Source organism: Primulina tabacum, chromosome 10 (genome assembly GCF_025594145.1).
Source record: "Primulina tabacum isolate GXHZ01 chromosome 10, ASM2559414v2, whole genome shotgun sequence".
Taxonomy (NCBI): Eukaryota; Viridiplantae; Streptophyta; class Magnoliopsida; order Lamiales; family Gesneriaceae; genus Primulina; species Primulina tabacum.
The window spans coordinates 29,748,216-29,769,509 of NC_134559.1; the positions used below are offsets into that span (position 1 = coordinate 29,748,216).

Consider the following 21,294-nt stretch of genomic DNA (forward strand, 5'->3'; position numbering starts at 1 on the left):
CCGTTTACAATCAAATTAAGCTACAAGTTTGTCCAAATCCGGCAGTGCCCGAGCTACGTTGATTTCACGTCTTATCTGATCCCGATCGAGATTCAGATGATTTGAGCCGAAAATCGTCTGTCAACAAGTGATCAAAAATAGAAAAACATGAAAAGGGGTGCAACACGAGGACTTCCTATGGGGTCACCCATCCTAGTACTGCTCTCGCCCAAGCACGCTTGACTTCGGAGTTCTGATGGGATCCGGTGCATTAGTGCTAGTATGATAGCACCCGACATTGAGTGGGATGTTTATTCTTGTATCCCTTGAGTACGTGTGGAGCGGGCGGTGATGGAAAACACGCGGCACTGCTCTCGCCCAATTATAACCATGAAGTTAAGCGTTCTGGCGCGATGGCAGAGCTAGGATGGGTGACCTCCCTGGGAAGTCCTCGTGTCGCGACCGTTTACGTAAATTATAGCTAAAACAGTCGAAATAATTGTTTTTAATGAGTTAACCGTCTCCAGAGTAATCTGCGTCATACCCTTCCGCACAGCACCGGCTCACGACAACAAAAATCGCTTAATGTTTCCAGAAAATAGAAAAAAAAATAAGAATAAGAAAATAGCGAATGTAAAGCTATTATTATGCCTGGGATACGATAAAATGGAACCGAAATTGAATTTAGGACTTCCTAAGCGGATTTGTCGAGGAAACAGAAGCTTAACAGAAGCGGAAAATCGCAAATTAGAGGGTCCTATAGAAAGATTTCGGCTAAAACCTCGCCATCTCATTGCGGAGTAATGAGTCCCGTTCGTTTGCCCGTTTACAATAAAATTAGCCTACAATTTTGTCCGGAGTGATCTGCGTCATACCCTTCCGCACAGAACCGACTCACGACAAAAAAAAATCGCTAAATGTTCCCAGAAAATAGTAAAAAAAATAAGAAAAAGAAAATAGCGAATGTAAAGCTATTATTATGCCTGAGATACGATAAAATGGAACCGGAATTGAATTTCGGACTTCCTAACCGGATTTCTCGAGGAAAAGGAAGTATAACAGAAGCGGAAAATCACAAATTAGAGGGTTTTATAGAAGGAATTCGGCTGAAATCTCGCAGGCTTATTGCGGAGTAATGAGTCTCGTTCGTTTGCCCGTTTACAAACAAATTAGGCAACAATATTGTCCAAATCCGGCAGTGCCTGAGCTACGTTGATTTCACGTGTCTTATCTGATCCCAATCGTGATTCAGATGATTTGAGCCGAAAATCGTCTGTCAACAATTCATAAAAAATAGAAAAACACGAAAAGAGGTGCAACATGAGGACTTCCCAGGGGGTCACCCATCCTAGTACTGGTCTCGCCAAAGCACGCTTAACTTCGGAGTTCTGATGGGATCCGGTGCAATAATGCTGGTATGATGGCATCCAACGTTGAGTGGGATGTTTATTCTTATATCCCTCGAGTACGTGCGGCGCGGGGGGCGATGGACAACACGTGGCACTGCTCTCTCCCAATCAGAACAATGAATTTAAGCGTTATGGCGCAATGGCAGAGCTAGGATGGGTGACCTCCCTGGGAAGTCCTTGTGTCGCGACCGTTTACGTAAATTATGGCGAAAATAGTCGAAATAATTGTTTTTAATGCGTTAACCGTTTCCGAAGTAATCTGCGTCATACCCTTCCGCACAGAACCGGCTCACGACAACAAAAATCGCTAAATGTTTCCAGAAAATAGAAAAAAAAATAAGAATAAGAAAATAGCGAATTTAAAGCTATTATTATGCCTGAGATACGATAAAATGGAACCGAAATCGAATTTAGGACTTCCTAAGTGGATTTGTCGAGAAAACGGAAGGTTAACAGAAGCGGAAAATCGCAAATTAGAGGGTCTTATAGAAAGATTTCGGCTAAAACCTCGCCATCTCATTGCGGAGTAATGAGTCCCGTTCGTTTGCCCGTTTACAATCAAATTAGCCTACAATTTTGTCCGGAGTGATCTGCGTCATACCCTTCCGCAAAGAACCGACTCATGACAAAAAAAATCGCTAAATGTTCCCAGAAAATAGTAAAAAAAATAAGAAGAAGAAAATAGCGAATGTAAAGCTATTATTATGCCTGAGATACGATAAAATGGAACCGGAATTGAATTTCGGACTTCCTAAGCGGATTTCTCGAGGAAACGAAAGTATAACAGAAGCGGAAAATCACAAATTAGAGGGTCTTATAGAAGGAATTCGGCTGAAATCTCGCAGGCTTATTGCGGAGTAATGAGTCTCGTTCGTTTGCCCGTTTACAAACAAATTAGGCAACAATATTGTCCAAATCCGGCAGTGCCTGAGCTACGTTGATTTCACGTGTCTTATCTGATCCCGATCGTGATTCAGATGATTTGAGCCGAAAATCGTCTGTCAACAATTCATCAAAAATAGAAAAACACGAAAAGGGGTGCAACATGAGGACTTCCAAGGGGGTCACCCATCCTAGTACTGGTCTCGCCAAAGCACGCTTAACTTCGGAGTTCAGATGGGATCCGGTAAAATAATGCTGGTATGATCGCATCCGACGTTGAGTGGGATGTTTATTCTTATATCCCTCGAGTACGTGCGGCGCGGGGGGCGATGGACAACACGTGGCACTGCTCTCTCCCAATTAGAACAATGAATTTAAGCGTTATGGCGCGATGGCAGAGCTAGGATGGGTGACCTCCCTGGGAAGTCCTTGTGTCGCGACCGTTTACGTAAATTATGGCGAAAATAGTCGAAATAATTGTTTTTAATGAGTTAACCGTTTCCGAAGTAATCTGCGTCATACCCTTCCGCACAGAACCGGCTCACGACAACAAAAATCGCTAAATGTTTCCAGAAAATAGAAAAAAAAATAAGAATAAGAAAATAGCGAATGTAAAGCTATTATTATGCCTGTGATACGATAAAATAGTACCGGAATCGAATTTAGGACTTCCTAAGTGGATTTGTCGAGAAAACGGAAGGTTAATAGAAGCGGAAAATCGTAAATTAGAGGGTCTTTGAGAAAGAATTCGGCTAAAACCTCGCCATCTCATTGCGGAGTAATGAGTCCCGTTCGTTTGCTCGTTTACCATCTAATTAGCCTACAATTTTGTCCAAATCCGGCAGTGCCCGAGCTACGTTGATTTCACATGTCTTATCTGGTCCCGATCGAGATTCAGATGATTTGAGCCGAAAATCGTCTGTCAAAAAGTAATCGAAAGTAGAAAAACACGAAAAGAGGTGCAACACGAGAACTTCCGAGGGGGTCGCCCATCCTAGTACTGGTCTCGCCTAAGCACGCTTAACTTCGGAGTCCTGATGGGATCCGGTGCATTAGTGCTGATATGATCGCACCCGACATTGAGTGGGATGTTTATTCTTATATCCCTCGAGTACGTGTGGAGCGGGCGGTAATGGACAACACGCGGTACTGCTCTCGCCCAATCAGAACCATGAATTTAAGCATTCTGGCGCGATGGCAGAGCTAGGATGGGTGACCTTCCTGGGAAGTCCACGTGCCGCGACCGTTTACGTCAATTATAGCTTAAACAGTCGAAATAATTGTTTTTAATGAGTTAACCGTCTCCGGAGTAATCTACGTCATACCCTTCCGCACAGGACCGGCTCACGACAACAAAAATCGTTAAATGTTCCCAGAAAATAGAAAAAAACAAGAAGAAGAAAATATCGAATGTAAAGCTATTATTATGCCTGGGATACGATAAAATGAAACCAGAATCGAATTTTGGACTTCCTAAGCGGATTTCTTGAGGAAACGGAAGCTTAACAGAAGCGGAAAATCGCAAATTAAAGTGTCTTAGAGAAGGAATTCGTCTAAAATCACGCCAGCTCATTGCGGAGTCATGAGTCTCGTTCGTTTGCCCGTTTACAATAAAATTAGGCTACAATTTTATCCAAATCCTGCAATGCACGAGCTACGTTGATTTCACATGTCTTATCTGGTCCCGATCGAGATTCAGATGATTTGAGCCGAAAATCGTCTGTCAACAAGTAATCAAAAATAGATAAACACGAAAAGAGATGCAACACGAGGACTTCCTAGGGGACCGGTCACCCATCCTTGTACTACTCTCACCCAAGCACGCTTAACTTCGGAGTTCTGATGGGATGCGGTGCTTTAGTGCTGGTATGATCGCACCCGATATTGAGTGGGATGTTTATTCTTATATCCCTCGAGTACGTGTGGAGCGGGCGGCGATGGACAACACGCGGCACTGCTCTTGCCCAATCAGAACCATGAAGTTAAGCGTTCTGGCGCGATGGCAGAGTTAGGATGTGTGACCTCCCTGGAAAGTCCTCGTGTCGCGACCGCTTACGTAAATTATGGCTAAAACAGTCGAAATAATTGTTTTTAATGAGTTAATCGTCTCCGGAGTAATCTGCGTCATACACTTCCGCACAGAACTAGCTCACGACAACAAAAATCGCTTAAAGTTCCCAGGAAATAGAAAAAAAAATAATAGTAATATGTATTTCTCGAGGAAACAGAAGCTTAAGAGAAGCGTAAAATCGCAAATTAGAGGGTCTTACGGAAGGAATTCAGCAAAAATCTCGCCAGCTCATTGCGGAGTAATGAGTCTTGTTCGTTTGCCCGTTTACAATCAAATTAGGCTACAATTTTGTCCAAATCCGGAAGTGTCCGAGCTACGTTGATTTCACATGTCTTATCTGGTCCCGATCGTGATTCAGATAATTTGAGCCGAAAATCGTCTGTCAACAAGTAATCAAAAATAGAAAAACACGAAAAGGGGAACAACATGAAGACTTCCCAGGGGGTCACCCATCCTAGTACTGCTCTCGCCCAACCACTCTTCACTTCGGAGTTCTGATTGGATCCGGTGCATTAGTGCTGGTATGATCACACCCGACATTGAGTGGGATTTTTACTCTTATATCCTCGAGTACGTGTGGAGCTGGCGGCGATGGACAACACGCGGCACTGCTCTCGCCCAATCAGAACCATGAAGTTAAGCATTCTGGAGCAATGGTAGAGCTAGGATGAGTGACCTCCCTAGGAAGTCCTCGTGTCGCGACCGTTTACGTAAATTATGGATAAAATAGTCGAAATAATTGTTTTAAATGAGTTAACCATCTCCGGAGTAATCTGCGCAATACCCTTCCGCACAGAACCGGCTCACGACAACAAAAATCGCTAAATGTTCCCAGAAAATAGAAAAAAAATTAAGAAGAAGAAAATAGCGAATGTAAAGCTATTATTATGTCTGGGATACGATAAAATTGAACCTGAATCGAATTTGAACTTCCTAAGAGGATTTCTCGAGGAAACAGAAGCGGAAAATCGCAAATTAGAGGGTCTTAGAGAAGGAATTCAGCTAAAATCTCGCCACCTCGTTGCGGAGTAATGAGTCTCGTTCGTTTGCCCGTTTACAATCAAATTAGGCTACAATTTTGTCCAAATCCGGCAGTTCCCGAGCTATGTTGATTTCACATGTCTTATGTGATCCCGATCTAGATTCAGATGATTTGAGCCGAAAAACGCCTGTCAACAAGTAATCAAAAATACAAAAACACGAAAAGGGGTTCAACACGAGGACTTCCCAGGGGGTCACCCATCATAGTATTGCTCTCGACCAAGCACGCATAACTTCGGAGTTCTGATGGGATCCGGTGCATTAGTGCTTGTATGATCGCACCCAACATTGAGTGGGATGTTTATTCTTATATCCCCCGAGTACGTGTGGAGGGTGCAGCGATGGACACCATGCGGCATTGCTCTCGCCCAATAAGAACCATGAAGTTAAGTGTTCTGGCGTGATGGCAGAGCTAGGATTGGTGACCTCTCCGGGAAGTCCTCGTGTCTCGACCGTTTACGTAAATTATGGATAAAACAGTCGAAATAATGGTTTTTAATAAGTTAACCGTCTCCGGAGTAATCTGCGTCATACCCTTCCGCACAAAACCGGCTCACGACAACAAAAATCGTTAAATGTTCCCAGAAAATATAAAAAAATAAGAAGAAGGAAATAGCGAATGTAAAGCTATTATTATGCCTGAGATACGATAAAAGGAAACCGGAATCGAATTTCGGACTTCCTAAGCGGATTTCTCGAGGAAACGGAAGCTTAACAGAAGCGTAAAATCGCAAATGGGAGGGTCATAGAGAAGGAATTCGGCTAAAATCACGCCAGCTTATTGCGGAGGAATGAATCTCGTTCGTTTGCCTGTTTTCAATAAAATAAGGCTACAATTTTGTCCAAATCCGGCAGTGCCCGAGCTACGTTGATTTAACATGTCTTATCTGGTCCCGATCGAAATTCAGATGATTTGAGCCGAAAATCGTCTGTCAACAAGTAATCAAAAAAAAACACGAAAAGGTGTGCAACACGAGGACTTCCCAGGGGGTCACCCATCCTAGTACTGCTCTCGCCCAAGCACGCTTCGCTTCGGAGTTCTGATGGGATCCGGTGCTTTAGTGCTTGGGCGAGAGCAGTACTAGGATGGACAACACGCGGCACAGCTCTCGCCCAATCAGAACCATGAAGTTAAGCGTTCTGGCGCGATGGCAGAGCTAGGATGGGTGACCTTCCTTGGAAGTCCTCGTGTCTGACCGTTTACGTAAATTATGTATACAACTGTCGAAATAATTTTTTTTAATGAGTTAACTGTCTCCGGAGTAATCTGCGTCATACCCTTCCGCACAGCACCGGCTCACGACAACAAAAATCGCTAAATGTTCCTAGAAAATAGTAAAAAATAAAGAAGAAGAAAAGAGCGAATGTAAAGCTTTTATTATGCCTAGGATAAGATAAAATGGAACCGGAATCGAATTTCGAACTTCCTAAGCGGATTTTTCGAGGAAACGGAAATTTAACAGAAGCGGAAAATAGCAAATTAGAGGGTTTTAGAGAAGTAATTCGGCTAAAATCTCGCCACCTCGTTGCGAAGTAATGATTCGTTCGTTTTCCCGTTTACAATCAAATTAAGCTACAAGTTTGTCCAAATCCGGCAGTGCCCGAGCTACGTTGATTTCACTTCTTATCTGATCCCGATCAAGATTCAGATGATTTGAGCCGAAAATCGTCTATCAACAAGTGATCAAAAATAGAAAAACATGAAAAGGGGTGCAACACGAGGACTTCCCATGGGGTCACCCATCCTAGTACTGCTCTCGCCCAAGCACGCTTGACTTCGGAGTTCTGATGGGATCCGGTGCATTAGTGCTAGTATGATAGCACCCGACATTGAGTGGGATGTTTATTCTTATATCCCTCGAGTACGTGTGGAGCGGGCGGCGATGGACAACACGCGGCACTGCTCTCGCCCAATCATAACCATGAAGTTAAGCGTGCTGGCGCGATGGCAGAGCTAGGATGGGTGACCTCCCTGGGAAGTCCTCGTGTCACGACCGTTTACGTAAATTATAGCTAAAACAGTCGAAATAATTGTTTTTAATGAGTTAACCGTCTCCAGAGTAATCTGCGTCATACCCTTCCGCACAGCACCGGCTCACGACAACAAAAATCGCTTAATGTTCCGAGAAAAAAGAAAAAAAATTAAGAAGAAGAATATAGCGAATGTAAAGCTATTATTATGCCTGGGATACGATAAAATGGAACCGGAATCGAATTTAGAACTTCCTAAGCGGATTTCTCAAGGAAACGGGAGCTTAACAGAAGATGAAAATCGCAAATTAGAGGGTCTTAGAGAAGGAATTCGGTAAAATCTCGCCACCTCGTTGCGGAGTAATGATTCGTTCGTTTTCCCATTTACAATCAAATTAAGCTACAATTTTGTCCAAATCTGGCAGTGCCCGAGCTACGTTGATTTCACATGTCTTATCTGATACCGATCGAGATTCAGATGATTTGAGCCGAAAATCGTCTGTCAACAAGTAATCAAAAATAGAAAAACATGAAAAGGGGTTCAACACGAGGACTTCCTATGGGGTCACCCATCCTAGTACTGCTCTCGCCAAAGCACACTTAACTTTGGAGTTCTGATGGGATCCGGTGCATTAATTCTAGTATGATCGCACCCGACATTGAGTGGGATGTTTATTCTTATATCCCCCGAGTACGTGTGGAGCGGGCGGCGATGGACAACATGCGGCATTGCTCTCGCCCAATAAGAACTATGAAGTTAAGTGTTCTGGCGTGATGGCAGAGCTAGGATTGGTGACCTCTCCGGGAAGTCCTCGTGTCTCGACCGTTTACGTAAATTATGGATAAAACAGTCGAAATAATGGTTTTTAATAAGTTAACCGTCTCCGGAGTAATCTGCGTCATACCCTTCCGCACAGAACCGGCTCACGACAACAAAAATCGTTAAATGTTCCCAGAAAATAGAAAAAAATAAGAAGAAGGAAATAGCGAATGTAAAGCTATTATTATGCCTGAGATACGATAAAATGAAACCGGAATCGAATTTCGGACTTCCTAAGCGGATTTATCGAGGAAACGGAAGCTTAACAGAAGCTGAAAATTGCAAATTAGAGGGTCATAGAGAAGGAATTCGGCTAAAATCACGCCAGCTTACTGCGGAGAAATGAATCTCGTTCGTTTGCCCGTTTTCAATCAAATTAGGCTACAATTTTGTCCAAATCCGGCAGTGCCCGAGCTACGTTGATTTCACATGTCTTATCTGGTCCCGATCGAAATTCAGATGATTTGAGCCGAAAATCGTCTGTCAACAAGTAATCAAAAAAAAAACACGAAAAGGTGTGCAACACGAGGACTTCCCAGGAGGTCACCCATCCTAGTACTGCTCTCGCCCAAGCACGCTTCACTTCGGAATTCTGATGGGATCCGGTGCTTTAGTGCTGGTACGATCGCACCCGACATTGAGTGGGATTTTTATTCTTATATCCTCGAGTACGTGTGGAGCGGACGGCGATGGACAACACGCGGCACTGCTCCCGCCCAATCAGAACCATGAAGTTAAGCGTTCTGGAGCGATGGCAGAGCTAGGATGGGTGACCTCCCTGGGAAGTCCTCGTGTCGCGACCGTTTACGTAAATTATAGCTAAAACAGTCGAAATAATTGTTTTTAATGAGTTAACCGTCTCCAAAGTAATCGGCGTCATACCCTTCCGCACAGCACCGGCTCACGTCAACAAAAATCGCTTAATGATCCCAGAAAAAGAAAAAAAAATTAAGAAGAAGAATATAGCAAATGTAAAGCTATTATTATGCCTGTGATACGATAAAATGGAACCGGAATCGAATTTAGAACTTCCTAAGTGGATTTCTCGAGGAAACAGGAGTTTAACAGAAGCTGAAAATCGCAAATTAGTAGGTCTTAAAGAAGGAATTCGGCAAAAATCTCGCCAGCTCATTGCGAAGTAATGAGTCTCGTCTGTTTGCCCGTTTACCATCAAATTAGGCAACAATTTTGTCCAAATCCGGCATTGCCCGAGCTATGTTGATTTCACATGTCTCATCTGGTCCCGATCGAGATTCAGAAGAATTGAGCCGAAAATTGTCTGTCAACAAGTAATCAAAAATAGAAAAACACGAAAAGGGGTGCAACACAAGGACTTCCCAGGGGGTCACCCATCCTAGTATTGCTCTCGCCCAAGCACCCTTAACTTCGGAGTTTTGATGGGATCCGGTTCATTATTGCTGGTATGATCGCACACGACATTGAGTGGGATGTTTATTAATATATCCCTCGAGTACGTGTGGAGCGGGCGGCGATGGACAACACGCGGCACTGCTCACGCCCAATCAGAACCATGAAGTTAAGCGTTCTGGCGCGATGGCAGAGCTACGATGGGTGACCTCTCTGGGAAGTTTTCGTGTCGCGACCATTTAAGTAAATTATGGCTAAAACAGTCAAAATAATTGTTTTTAATGAGTTAACCGTCTCCGGATTAATCTACGTAATGCCCTTACGCACAGAACCGGCTTACAACAACAAAAATCGCTAAATGTTCCAAGAAAATAGGAAAAAAATAAGAAGAAGAAAATAGCAAATGTTAAGCTATTATTATGCAAGAGAGACGATAAAATGGAACCGGAATCGAATTTCGAACTTCCTAAGCGGATTTCTCGAGGAAACGGAAGCTTAACAGAAGTGGAAAATCGCAAATTAGAAGGCCATAAAGAAGGAATTCGGCTAAAATCTCGTCTGCTCGTTGCGGAGTAATGAGTCTCGTTCGTTTGCCCGTTTACAATCAAATTAGGCTACAATTTTGTCCAAATCCCGCAGTGACCGAGCTACGTTGATTTAACATGTCTTATCTGGTCCCGATCGAGATTCAGATGATTTGAGCCGAAAATCTTCTGTCAACAAGTAATCAATCAAAAATATAAAAACACGAAAAGGGATGCCAACACCAAGACTTCCCAGGGGGTCACCCATCCTAGTACTGCTCTCGTCTAAGCACGCTTAACTTTGGAGTTCTGATGGGATCCGGTGCATTATTGCTGGAATGATAGCACCGACATTGAGTGGGATGTTTATTCTTATATCACTCGAGTACGTGTGGAGTGGGCGGCGATGGGCAACACGCGGCACGGCTCTAGCCCAATCAGAACCATGAAGTTAAGCGTTCTGGAGCGATGGCAGAGCTAGGATGTGTGACCTCCCTGAGAAGTCATTGTGTCGCGACCGTTTACGTACATTATGGATAAAACAGTCGAAATATTTGTTTTTAATGAGTTAACCGTCTACGGAGTAATCTACATAATACCCTTCCGCTCAGAACAGGCTCACGACAACAAAAATCGCCAAATGTTCCCAGAAAATATAAAAAAAATAAGAAGAAAAAAATAGGGAATGTAAAGCTATTATTATGCTTGGGATACCATAAAATGGAACCGGAATCGAATTTCGGACTTCCTAAGCGGATTTCTCGAGGAAATGGAAGCTTAAATGAAGCGGAAAATCGCAAATTAGAGGGTCTTAGAAAAGGAATTCGGCTAAAATCTCGCCAGCTCATTGCGGAGAATGAGTCTCGTTCTTTTGCCCGTTTACAATCAAATTAACCTACAATTTTGTCCAAATCCGACAGTGCCCGAGCTACGTTGATTTCACATGTCTTTTCTAGTCCCGAAAAAGATTTTGATTATTTGAGCCGAAAATCGTCTGTCAACATGTAATCAACAAAAGAAAAACACTAAAAAGGGTGCAACACGAGGACTTCCCAGGGGGTCACCCATCCTAGTATAGCTCTCGCCAAAGCACGCTTAACTTCGGAGTTCTGATGGGATCCGGTGTATTAGTGATGGTATGATAGCACCCGAGATTGAGAGGGATGTTTATTCTTATATCCCTCGAGGCACTGATCTCGCCCAATGAGAATCATGAAGTTAAGTGTTCTTGCGCGATGTCAGAGCTAGGATGGGTGACCTCCTTGGGAAGTACTCGTGTCGTGACCGTTTACGTAAATTATAGAGAAAACAGTCGAAATAATTGTTTTTAATGAGTTAACCGTCTGCGGAGTAATCTGCGTCATACCCTTCCGCACAGAACCGGCTCACAACAACAAAAATCGCTAAATGTTCACAGAAAATAAAAAAAAAATTAAGAAGAAGAAAATAGCGAATGTAAAGCTATTATTATGCCTGGGATACGATAAAATGGAACCGGAATCGAATTTCGAACTTCCTAAGCGGATTTATTGAGGAAAGGAAAGCTTAATAGAAGCCGAAAATCGCAAATTAGAGGGTCTTAGAGAAGGAATTCAGCTAAAATCTCGCCACCTCGATGCGGAGTAATGAGTTCCGTTCGTTTGCCCGTTTACAATCAAATTAGGCTACAATTTTGTTCAAATCCGGCAGTGCCCGAGCTACGTTGATTTCACATGTCTTATCTGATCTCGATTGAGATTCATATGATTTGAGCCGAAAATCATCTGTCAACAAGTAATCAAATATAGAAAAACACAAAAAGGGGTGCAACACGAGGACTTCAAAGGGGGTCACCCATCCTAGTACTGCTCTCGCCCAAGCACGCTTAACTTCGGAGTTCTGATGGGATCCGATGCATTAGTGCTGGTATGATCGCACCCGACATTGAGTGGGATGTTTATTCTTATATCCCTCGAGTACGTGTGGAGCGGGCGGCGATGGACGACACGCGGCACTTCTCTCGCCCAATCAGAACCATGAAGTTAAGCGTTCTGGCGCGATGGCAGAGCTAGGATGGATGACCTCCCTGGGAAGTCCTCGTGTCGCGACCGTTTACGTAAATTATGGATAAAACAGTTGAAATAATTGTTTTTAATGAGTTAACCGTCTCCGGAGTAATCGACGTCATACCCTTCCGCACAGAACCGGCTCACGACAACAAAAATCGTTAAATGTTCCAAGAAAATAGAAAAAAATAAGAAGAAGAAAATAGCAAATGTAAAGCTATTATTATGCCTGAGATACGATAAAATGAAACCGAAATCGAATTTCGGACTTCCTAAGCAGATTTCTCGAGGAAACGGAAGCTTAACAGAAGCGGAAAATCGCAAATTAGAGGGTCTTAGAGAAGGAATTCGGCTAAAATCTCGCCAGCTCATTGCGGAGAAATGAGTCTCGTTCGTTTGCCCGTTTACAATCAAGTTAGGATACAATTTTGTCCAAATCCGGCAGTGCCCGAGCTACGTTGATTTCACGTCTTATCTGGTCCCGATCGAGATTCAGATGATTTGAGCCGAAAATCATCTGTCAACAAGTAATCAAAAATAGAAAAACACGAAAAAAGGTGCAACACGAGGACTTCCTAGGGGGTCACCCATTCTAGTACTGGTCTCGCCCAAGGACGCTTAACTTCGGAGTTCTGATGGGATCCGGTGCATTAGTGCTGGTATGATCGCACCCGACATTGAGTGCGATTTTTATTCTTATATCCCTTGAGCACGTGTGGAGCGGGTGCGATGGACAACACGCGGCTCTGATCTCGCCCAATCAGTACCATGAAGTTAAGCGTTCTGGCGCGATGGCAGAGCTAAGACGGGTGACCTTCCTAGGAAGTCCTCGTGTCGCGACCGTTTACGTAAATTATAGCTTAAATAGTCAAAATAATTGTTTTTAATTTGTTAACCGTCTCCGGAGTAATCTTTGTCATACCCTTCAGCACAAAACCGGCTCACGACAACAAAAATCGCTAAATGTTCCCAGAAAATAGAAAAAAAATAAGAAGAAGAAAATAACGAATGTGAAGCTATTACTATGCCTTGGATACGATAAAATGGAACCGGAATCAAATTTCGGTCTTCTTAAGCGGATTTCTCGAGGAAACGGAAGCTTAACAGAATAGCAAAATTGCAAATTAGAGGGTCTTAGCGAAGGAATTCGGCTAAAATCTCGTCATCTCAATGCGGAGTAATGAGTCTCGTTTGTTTGCCCGTTTACAATCAAATTAGGCTACAATTTTGTCAAAATCCGGCAGTGCCCGAGCTACGTTGATTTCATATGTCTTATCTGGTCCCGATCGAGATTCAGATGATTTGAGCCGAAAATAGTCTGTCAACAAGTAATCAAAAATAGGAAAACACGAAAAGGGGTTCAGCACGAGGAATTCCCAGGGGGTCACCCATCCTAGTACTGCTCTCGCCCAAGCACGCTTTACTTCGGAGTTCTGATGGGATCCGGTGCATTAGTGCTGGTATGATCGCACCCGATATTTTGTGTGATGTTTATTCTTATATCCTTCGAGTACGTGTGGAGCGGGCGGCGATGGACAACAGGCGGCACTGCTCTCGCCCAATTAGAACCTTGAAGTTTAGCGTTCTGGCGCGATGGCAGAGCTAGGATGGGTGACCTCCCTGGGAAGTCCTCGTGTCGGGACCGTTTACGTACATTATGTATAAAACAGTCGAAATAATTGTTTTTAATGAGTTAACCGTCTCCGGAGTAATCTACGTAATACCCTTCCGCTCAGAACCGGCTCACGACAACAAAAATCGCTAAATGTTCGCAGAAAATAGGAAAAAACTAAGAAGAAGGAAATAGCGAATGTAAAGCTATTATTATAAACCTAGGATACGATAAAATGGAACCGGAATCGAATTTCAAACTTCCTAAGCGGATTTCTCGAGGAAACGAAAGCTTAACTGAAGTAGTGAATCGCAAATTAGAGGGTCTTAGAGAAGGAATTCGGCTAAAATCTCGTCAGCTCATTGCGTACTAATGAGTCTCGTTCGTTTGCCCGTTTACAATCAAACTAGCCTAAAATTTTGTCCAAATCCGGCAGTGCCCGAGCTACGTTGATTTTACAAGTCTTATCTGGTCCCGATCGAGATTCAGATGATTTGATCCGAAAATCGTCTGTCAACAAGTAATCAAAAATAGAAAAACACGAAAAGGGATGCAACACGAGGACTTCCCAGGGGGTCAACCATCCTAGTACTGCTCTCGCCCAAGCATGCTTAACTACGGAGTTTTGATGGGATCCGATGCATTTGTGTTGGTATGATCGCACCCGACATTGAGTGGGATGTTTATACTTATATCCCTCGAGTACGTGTGGTGCGGGCGGCGATGGACAACACACGGCACTGCTCTCGCCCATTCAGAACCATGAAGTTAAGTGTTCCTTTGCGATGGCAGAGCTTGGATGGGTGACCTCCCTGGGAAGTCCTCGTGTCGGGACCGTTTACGTACATTATGTATAAAACAGTCGAAATAATTGTTTTTAATGAGTTAACCGTCTCCGGAGTAATCTACGTAATACCCTTCCGCTCAGAACCGGCTCACGACAACAAAAATTGCTAAATGTTCCCAGAAAATAGAAAAAAAATAAGAAGAAGAAAATAGCGAATGTAAAGCTATTATTATGCCTGTGATATGATAAAATGGAACCGGAATCAAATTTCAGACTTCTTAAGCGGATTTCTCGAGGAAACGGAAGCTTAACAGAAGCGCAAAATCGCAAATTAGAGGGTCTTAGCGAAGGAATTCGGCTAAAATCTCGTCAGCTCAATGCGGAGTAATGAGTCTCGTTCATTTTCCCGTTTACAATCAAATTAGGCTACAATTTTTTCCAAATCCGGCAGTGCCTTTGCCACGTTGATTTCACATGTCTTATCTGGTCTCGATCGAGATTCAGATGATTTGAGCCGAAAATCGTATGTCAACAAGTAATCAAAAATAGAAAAACACGAAAAGAGGTGCAACACGAGGACTTCCCAGGAAGTCACCCATCCTAGTACTGCTCTCGCCCAAGCACGCTTTACTTCATAGTTCTGATGGGATCCGGTGCATTAGTGCGGGTATGATCGCACCGGACATTGCAGTGCCCGAGCTATGTTGATTTCAAATGTCTTATCTGGTCCCGATCGAGATTCAGATGATTTGAGCCAAAAATTGTCTGTCAACAAGTAATCAAAAATAGAAAAACACGAAAAGAGGTGCAACACGAGAACTTCCCAGGGGGTCACCCATCCTAGTACTACTCTGGCCCAAGCATGCTTTACTTCGGAGTTCTGATGGGATCCAGTGCATTAGTGCTGGTATGATCACACCCCACATTGAGTGGGATTTTTATTCTTATATGCCTCGCGTACGTGTGGAGTGGGCGGCGATGGACAACACGCGGCACTGCTCTCTCCCAATCAGAACCATGAAGTTAAGCGTTCTTGCGCGATGGCAGAACCATGAAGTTAACCGTCTCCAAATTAATCTACGTAATGTCCTTCCGCACAGAACCGGCTCACGACAACAAAAATCGCTAAATGTTCCCAGAAAATAGGAAAAAAATAAGAATAAGAAAATAGCGAATGTAAAGCTTTTATTTTGCCTCGGATATGATAAAGTGGAACCGAAATCGAATTTCGAACTTACTAAGTGGATTTCTTGAGGAAACGGAAACTTAACAGAAGCGGAAAATCGCAAATTAGAGGGCCTTAGAGAAGGAATTCGGCTAAAATCTCGCCATCTCATTGCGCAGTAATGAGTCTCGTTCGTTTGCCCATTTACAATCAAATTAGGCTACAATTTTGTCCAAATCTGGCAGTGCCTGAGCTACTTTGATTTCACATCTCTTATCTGGTCTCGATCGAGATTCAGATGACGATGGAGTACGTGTGGAGAAGGCGACGATGGACAACACGCGGCTCTGCTCTCGCCCAATCAGAACCATAAAGTGAAGCGTTCTGGCGCGATGGCAGAGCTAGGATGGGTAACCTCCCTGGGAAGTACTCGTGTAACGACCGTTTAGGTTAATTAGTATAAAACAGTCAAAATAATTGTTTTTAATGAGTTAACCGTCTCCGGAGTAATCTGCGACATACCCTTTTGCACAGAACCGGCTCACGACAACAAAAATCGCTAAATGTTCCCAGAAAATAGAAAAAAAATAAGAATAAGAAAATAGCGAATGTAAAGCTATTATTATGCCTGGGATACGATAAAATGGAACCGGATCGAATTTCGGACTTCTTAAGCGGATTTCTCGAGGAAACGAATGCTTAACAGAAGCGGAAATTCGCAAATTAGAGGGTCTTAGAGAAGGAATTCGGCTAAAATCTCGCCAGCTCATTGCGGAGTAATGAGTCTCGTTCGTTTGCCCGTTTACAATCAAATTAGCCTACAATTTTGTCCAAATCCGGCAGTGCCCGAGCCACGTTGATTTCACATGTCTTATCTGGTCCCGATCGAGATTCAGATGATTTGAGCCGAAAATCGTCTGTCCAAAAGTAAAATCAAAAATAGAAAAACACGGAAAAGGGTGTAACACGAGGACTTTCAATGGGGTCACCCATCCTAGTACTGCTCTCACCCAAGCACACTTAACTTCGGAGTTCTTATGGGATCCGATGCATTAGTGCAGGTATGATCGCACATGACATCGAGTGGGATGTTTATTATTATATCCTTCGAGTACGTGTGGAGCGGACGGCGATGGACAACACGCGGCACTGTTCTCGCCCAATCAGAACCATGAAGTTAAGCGTTCTGGCGCGATGGCAGAGCTAGGATGGGTGACCTCCTTGGGCAGTCCTCGTGTTGCGACCGTTTACGTAAATTATGGCTAAATAGTCGAAATAATTATTTTTAATGAGTTAACCGTCTCCGGAGTAATCTACGTTATACCCTTCCGCAGAGAACTGGCTCACGACAACAAAAATTTCTAAATGTTCCCAGAAAATAGAAAAAAAAATAACAAGAAGAAAATAACGAATGTAATCTCGAGAAAACAGAAGCTTAACAGAAGCGGAAAATCGCAAATTAGAGGGTCTTAGAGAAAGAATTCGGCTAAAATCTCGCCAGCTCATTGCGGAGTGATGAGTCTCGTTCGTTTGCCCGTTTATAATAAAATAAGGCTACGATTTTGTCCAAATCCGGCATACCCGAGCTACGCAGATTTCACATGTCTTATCTTGTCCCGATCGAGATTCAGATGATTTGAGCCGAAAATCGTCTGTCAACAAGTAATCAAAAATAGAAAAACACGAAAAGGGGTGCAACACGAGGACTTTTCAGGGGGTCACCCATCCTAGTACTGCTCTCTCCCAACCACGCTTAACTTCGGAGTTATGATGGGATCCGGTGCATTAGTGCTGGTATGATCGCTCCCGACATTGAGTGGGATGTTTATTCTTATATCCCTCGAGTACGTGTGGAGCGGGCGGCGATGGACAACACGCGGCACTGCTCTCGCCCAGTAAGAGCCATGATGTTAAGCGTTCTTGCGCGATGGCAGAGAGCTAGGATGGGTGTCCTCCTTGGGAAGTCCTCGTGTCGCGACCGTTAACGTAAATTATGGATAAAACAGTCGAAATAATTGTTTTTAATGAGTTAAACGTCTCCGGAGTAATCTACATAATACCCTTCCGCACAGAACCGGTTCACGACAACAAAAATCGCTAAATGTTCGCAGAAAATAGAAAAAAAATAAGAAGAAGAAAACAGTGAATGTAAAGCTATTATTATGCCTTGGATACGATAAAATGGAACCGAAATCGAATTTCAAACTTACTAAGCGGATTTCTCGAGGAAATGGAAGTTTAACAGAAGCGGAAAATCGCAAATTAGAGAGTCTTAGAGAAGGAATTCGGCTAAAATCTCGTCAGCTCATTGCGGATTAATTAGTCTCGTTCGTTTGCCCGTTTACAATAAAATTAGGCTACGATTTTGTCCAAATCCGGCAGTGCCCGAGCTACGTTGATTTCACATGTCTTATCTGATCCAGATCGAGATTCAGATGATTTGAGCCAAAAATCGTCTGTCAACAAGTAATCAAAAATAGAAAAACACGAAAAGGGGTGCAACACGAGGACTTCCCAGGGGGTCACCCATTCTAGTACTGCTCTCGCCCAAGCACGCTTAACTTCGAAGTTCTGATGGGATCCGGGGCATTAGTGCTGGTATAATGACACCCAACTGAGTGGGATGTTTATTCTTATATCCCTCGAGTACGTGTGGAGCGGACGGCGATGGACAACACGCGGCAAGACTCTCGCCCAATCAGAACCATGAAGTTAGCGTTCTGGAGCGATGGCAGAGCTAGAATGGGTGACCTCCCTGGGAAGTCCTCGTGTCGCGACCGTTTACGTAAATTATGGCTAAAACAGTCGAAATAATTGTTTTTAATGAGTTAACCGTCTCCGGAGTAATCTGCGTCATACCCTTCAGTACAGAACCGGTTCACGACAACAAAAATCGCTAAATGTTCCCAGAAAATAGAAAAAAAAATAAGAAGAAGAAAATAGCGAATGTAAAGCTATTATTATGCCTGAGATACGATTAAATGGAACAGGAATCGAATTTCGAAATTTTTAAGCGGATTTCTCGAGAAAACGAAAGCTTAACAGAAGCGGAAAATCGCAAATAAGAGGGTCTTAGAGAAGGAATTCGGCTAAAATCTTGCCAGCTCATTGCGGAGTAATGAGTCTCGTTCGTTTGCCCGTTTACAATCAAATTAGCCTACAATTTTGTCCAAATCCGGCAGTGCCCGAGCTACGTTGATTTCACATGTCTTATCTGGTCCCGATCGAGATTCAGATGATTTGAGCTGAAAATCGTCTGTCAACAAGTAATCAAAAATAGAAAAACACGAAAAGGGGTGCAACACGAGGACTTCCCAGGGGGTCACCCATCCTAGCACTGCTCTCGCCCAAGCACGCTTTACTTCGGAGTTCTGATGGGATCCGGTGCATTAGTGCTGGTATGATCGCACCCGACATTTAGTGGGAAGTTCATTCTTATATCCCTCGAGTACGTGTGGAGCAGGCGGCGATGGACAACACGCGGCACTGCTCTCGCCCAATCAGAACCATGAAGTTAAGAGTTCTGGCGCGATGGCAGAGCTCGGATGGGTGACCTCCCCGGGAAGTCCTCGTGTCGAGACGATTTACGTAAATTATGGCTAAAACAGTCGAAATAATTGTTTTTATTGAGTTAACCATCTCCGGAGTAATCTGCGTTATACCCTTCCGCACAGAACCTGCTCACGACAACAAAAATCACTAAATGTTTCCAGAAAATAGAAAAAAAATAAGAATAAGAAAATAGCGAATGTAAAGCTATTATTATACCTGGGATACGATAAAATGAAACCGAAAACAAATTTAGGACTTCCTAAGCGGATTTCTCGAAGAATCGGAAGCTCAACAGAAGCGGAAAATTGCAAATTAGAGGGTCTTAGAGAAAGAATTCGGCTAAAATCTTGCCAACACATTGCAAAGTAATGAGTATCGTTCGTTTACCCTTTTACAATCAAATTAGCCTACAATTTTCTCCAAATCCGGCAGTGCCCGAGTTACATTGATTTCACACGTCTTATCTAGTCCCGATCGAGATTCAGATGATTTGAGCCGAAAATCATATGTCAACAATTAATAAAAAATAGAAAAACACGAAAAGGGGTGCAACACGAGGACTTTCCCGGGGGTCACCCATCCTAGTACTGCTCTCGCCCAAGCACGCTTAACTTCCGAGTTCTGATGGGATCTGGAGCATTAGTGCTGGTATGATTGCACCCGACATTGAGTGGGATGTTTATTCCTATATCCCTCGAGTACGTGTGGAGCAAGCGGCGATGGACAACACGCGGCACGATGGCAGAGCTAGGATGGCAGAGCTAGGATGGGTGACCTCCTTGGGAAGACCTCGTGTCGCGACCGTTTACGTAAATTATGGTTAAAACAGTCGAAATAATTGTTTTTAATGAGTTAACCGTCTCCGGAGTAATATGTGTCATACCCTTCCGCACATAACCGGCTCACGACAACAAAAATCGCTAAATGTTCGCAGAAAATAGGAAAAAACTAAGAAGAAGGAAATAGCGAATGTAAAGCTATTATTATAAACCTAGGATACGATAAAATGGAACCGGAATCGAATTTCAAACTTCCTAAGCGGATTTCTCGAGGAAACGAAAGCTTAACTGAAGTAGTGAATCGCAAATTAGAGGGTCTTAGAGAAGGAATTCGGCTAAAATCTCGTCAGCTCATTGCGTACTAATGAGTCTCGTTCGTTTGCCCGTTTACAATCAAACTAGCCTAAAATTTTGTCCAAATCCGGCAGTGCCCGAGCTACGTTGATTTTACAAGTCTTATCTGGTCCCGATCGAGATTCAGATGATTTGATCCGAAAATCGTCTGTCAACAAGTAATCAAAAATAGAAAAACACGAAAAGGGATGCAACACGAGGACTTCCCAGGGGGTCAACCATCCTAGTACTGCTCTCGCCCAAGCATGCTTAACTACGGAGTTTTGATGGGATCCGATGCATTTGTGTTGGTATGATCGCACCCGACATTGAGTGGGATGTTTATACTTATATCCCTCGAGTACGTGTGGTGCGGGCGGCGATGGACAACACACGGCACTGCTCTCGCCCATTCAGAACCATGAAGTTAAGTGTTCCTTTGCGATGGCAGAGCTTGGATGGGTGACCTCCCTGGGATGTCCTCGTGTCGCGACCGTTTACGTAAATTATAGCTAAAACAGTCGAAATAATTGTTTTTAATGAGTTAACCGTCTCCGGAGTAATCTGCGTCATACCCTTCCGCACATAACCGGCTCACTACAACAAAAATCGCTAAATGTTCCCAGAAAATAGAAAAATAATAAGAAGAAGGAAATAGTGAATGTAAAGCTATTTTTATGCCTGAGATACGTTAAAATAGAACCGGAATCGAATTTTGAACTTCCTAAGCGGATTTCTCGAGGAAAGAGAACCTTAACTGAAGCGGTAAATCACAAATTAGAGGGTCTAAGAGAAGAAATTTAGCTAAAATCTCGCGAGCACTTTGCGGAGTAATGAGTCTCGTCCGTTTGCCCGTTTACAATAAAATTTGCCTACTATTTTGTCCAAATCCGGCAGTACCCGAGCTACGATGATTTCACATGTCTTATTTGGTCCCGATCGAGATTCAGATGATT

The 21,294-nt window shown here is 43.4% G+C and overlaps 21 non-coding genes and 5 pseudogenes across 21 annotated transcripts; all 26 read right to left on the reverse strand.

Annotated features, from left to right (window-relative positions):
* Positions 1 to 154: 154 nt before the first annotated feature.
* LOC142514796 (5S ribosomal RNA) lies at positions 155 to 273 on the reverse strand. The gene has a single exon (XR_012810673.1). It is a non-coding gene; the product is annotated as a 5S ribosomal RNA (ribosomal RNA).
* A 1,016-nt stretch (positions 274 to 1,289) lies between these two features.
* On the reverse strand, positions 1,290 to 1,408 carry LOC142509688 (5S ribosomal RNA). The gene has a single exon (XR_012807849.1). It is a non-coding gene; the product is annotated as a 5S ribosomal RNA (ribosomal RNA).
* A 1,015-nt stretch (positions 1,409 to 2,423) lies between these two features.
* On the reverse strand, positions 2,424 to 2,542 carry LOC142510005 (5S ribosomal RNA). The gene has a single exon (XR_012808147.1). It is a non-coding gene; the product is annotated as a 5S ribosomal RNA (ribosomal RNA).
* A 684-nt stretch (positions 2,543 to 3,226) lies between these two features.
* LOC142506441 (5S ribosomal RNA) lies at positions 3,227 to 3,345 on the reverse strand. Its single transcript, XR_012804735.1, has one exon. It is a non-coding gene; the product is annotated as a 5S ribosomal RNA (ribosomal RNA).
* A 682-nt stretch (positions 3,346 to 4,027) lies between these two features.
* On the reverse strand, positions 4,028 to 4,150 carry LOC142511068 (5S ribosomal RNA; annotated as a pseudogene).
* A 607-nt stretch (positions 4,151 to 4,757) lies between these two features.
* LOC142510717 (5S ribosomal RNA) lies at positions 4,758 to 4,876 on the reverse strand (annotated as a pseudogene).
* Positions 4,877 to 5,547: 671 nt separating this feature from the next.
* On the reverse strand, positions 5,548 to 5,666 carry LOC142509899 (5S ribosomal RNA). The gene has a single exon (XR_012808045.1). It is a non-coding gene; the product is annotated as a 5S ribosomal RNA (ribosomal RNA).
* Positions 5,667 to 6,344: 678 nt separating this feature from the next.
* On the reverse strand, positions 6,345 to 6,463 carry LOC142511394 (5S ribosomal RNA; annotated as a pseudogene).
* Positions 6,464 to 7,089: 626 nt separating this feature from the next.
* LOC142513819 (5S ribosomal RNA) lies at positions 7,090 to 7,208 on the reverse strand. Its single transcript, XR_012809746.1, has one exon. It is a non-coding gene; the product is annotated as a 5S ribosomal RNA (ribosomal RNA).
* A 681-nt stretch (positions 7,209 to 7,889) lies between these two features.
* LOC142509439 (5S ribosomal RNA) lies at positions 7,890 to 8,008 on the reverse strand. Its single transcript, XR_012807613.1, has one exon. It is a non-coding gene; the product is annotated as a 5S ribosomal RNA (ribosomal RNA).
* Positions 8,009 to 8,687: 679 nt separating this feature from the next.
* LOC142514062 (5S ribosomal RNA) lies at positions 8,688 to 8,806 on the reverse strand. Its single transcript, XR_012809975.1, has one exon. It is a non-coding gene; the product is annotated as a 5S ribosomal RNA (ribosomal RNA).
* Positions 8,807 to 9,489: 683 nt separating this feature from the next.
* On the reverse strand, positions 9,490 to 9,608 carry LOC142508522 (5S ribosomal RNA). Its single transcript, XR_012806731.1, has one exon. It is a non-coding gene; the product is annotated as a 5S ribosomal RNA (ribosomal RNA).
* Positions 9,609 to 10,295: 687 nt separating this feature from the next.
* LOC142512147 (5S ribosomal RNA) lies at positions 10,296 to 10,415 on the reverse strand (annotated as a pseudogene).
* A 681-nt stretch (positions 10,416 to 11,096) lies between these two features.
* Positions 11,097 to 11,215, reverse strand: LOC142508181 (5S ribosomal RNA). The gene has a single exon (XR_012806408.1). It is a non-coding gene; the product is annotated as a 5S ribosomal RNA (ribosomal RNA).
* Positions 11,216 to 11,865: 650 nt separating this feature from the next.
* On the reverse strand, positions 11,866 to 11,984 carry LOC142513699 (5S ribosomal RNA). The gene has a single exon (XR_012809631.1). It is a non-coding gene; the product is annotated as a 5S ribosomal RNA (ribosomal RNA).
* A 680-nt stretch (positions 11,985 to 12,664) lies between these two features.
* On the reverse strand, positions 12,665 to 12,783 carry LOC142515521 (5S ribosomal RNA). The gene has a single exon (XR_012811364.1). It is a non-coding gene; the product is annotated as a 5S ribosomal RNA (ribosomal RNA).
* A 682-nt stretch (positions 12,784 to 13,465) lies between these two features.
* On the reverse strand, positions 13,466 to 13,584 carry LOC142515005 (5S ribosomal RNA). Its single transcript, XR_012810873.1, has one exon. It is a non-coding gene; the product is annotated as a 5S ribosomal RNA (ribosomal RNA).
* Positions 13,585 to 14,269: 685 nt separating this feature from the next.
* Positions 14,270 to 14,388, reverse strand: LOC142509605 (5S ribosomal RNA). Its single transcript, XR_012807771.1, has one exon. It is a non-coding gene; the product is annotated as a 5S ribosomal RNA (ribosomal RNA).
* Positions 14,389 to 15,071: 683 nt separating this feature from the next.
* LOC142507243 (5S ribosomal RNA) lies at positions 15,072 to 15,190 on the reverse strand. Its single transcript, XR_012805504.1, has one exon. It is a non-coding gene; the product is annotated as a 5S ribosomal RNA (ribosomal RNA).
* A 121-nt stretch (positions 15,191 to 15,311) lies between these two features.
* LOC142516081 (5S ribosomal RNA) lies at positions 15,312 to 15,430 on the reverse strand. The gene has a single exon (XR_012811895.1). It is a non-coding gene; the product is annotated as a 5S ribosomal RNA (ribosomal RNA).
* Positions 15,431 to 16,630: 1,200 nt separating this feature from the next.
* On the reverse strand, positions 16,631 to 16,749 carry LOC142510760 (5S ribosomal RNA; annotated as a pseudogene).
* A 614-nt stretch (positions 16,750 to 17,363) lies between these two features.
* Positions 17,364 to 17,482, reverse strand: LOC142510316 (5S ribosomal RNA). Its single transcript, XR_012808436.1, has one exon. It is a non-coding gene; the product is annotated as a 5S ribosomal RNA (ribosomal RNA).
* Positions 17,483 to 18,167: 685 nt separating this feature from the next.
* LOC142516988 (5S ribosomal RNA) lies at positions 18,168 to 18,286 on the reverse strand. Its single transcript, XR_012812753.1, has one exon. It is a non-coding gene; the product is annotated as a 5S ribosomal RNA (ribosomal RNA).
* Positions 18,287 to 18,967: 681 nt separating this feature from the next.
* On the reverse strand, positions 18,968 to 19,086 carry LOC142513275 (5S ribosomal RNA). Its single transcript, XR_012809230.1, has one exon. It is a non-coding gene; the product is annotated as a 5S ribosomal RNA (ribosomal RNA).
* A 683-nt stretch (positions 19,087 to 19,769) lies between these two features.
* On the reverse strand, positions 19,770 to 19,888 carry LOC142515749 (5S ribosomal RNA). Its single transcript, XR_012811577.1, has one exon. It is a non-coding gene; the product is annotated as a 5S ribosomal RNA (ribosomal RNA).
* A 656-nt stretch (positions 19,889 to 20,544) lies between these two features.
* Positions 20,545 to 20,663, reverse strand: LOC142509606 (5S ribosomal RNA). Its single transcript, XR_012807772.1, has one exon. It is a non-coding gene; the product is annotated as a 5S ribosomal RNA (ribosomal RNA).
* Between the last annotated feature and the right edge of the window lie 631 nt (positions 20,664 to 21,294).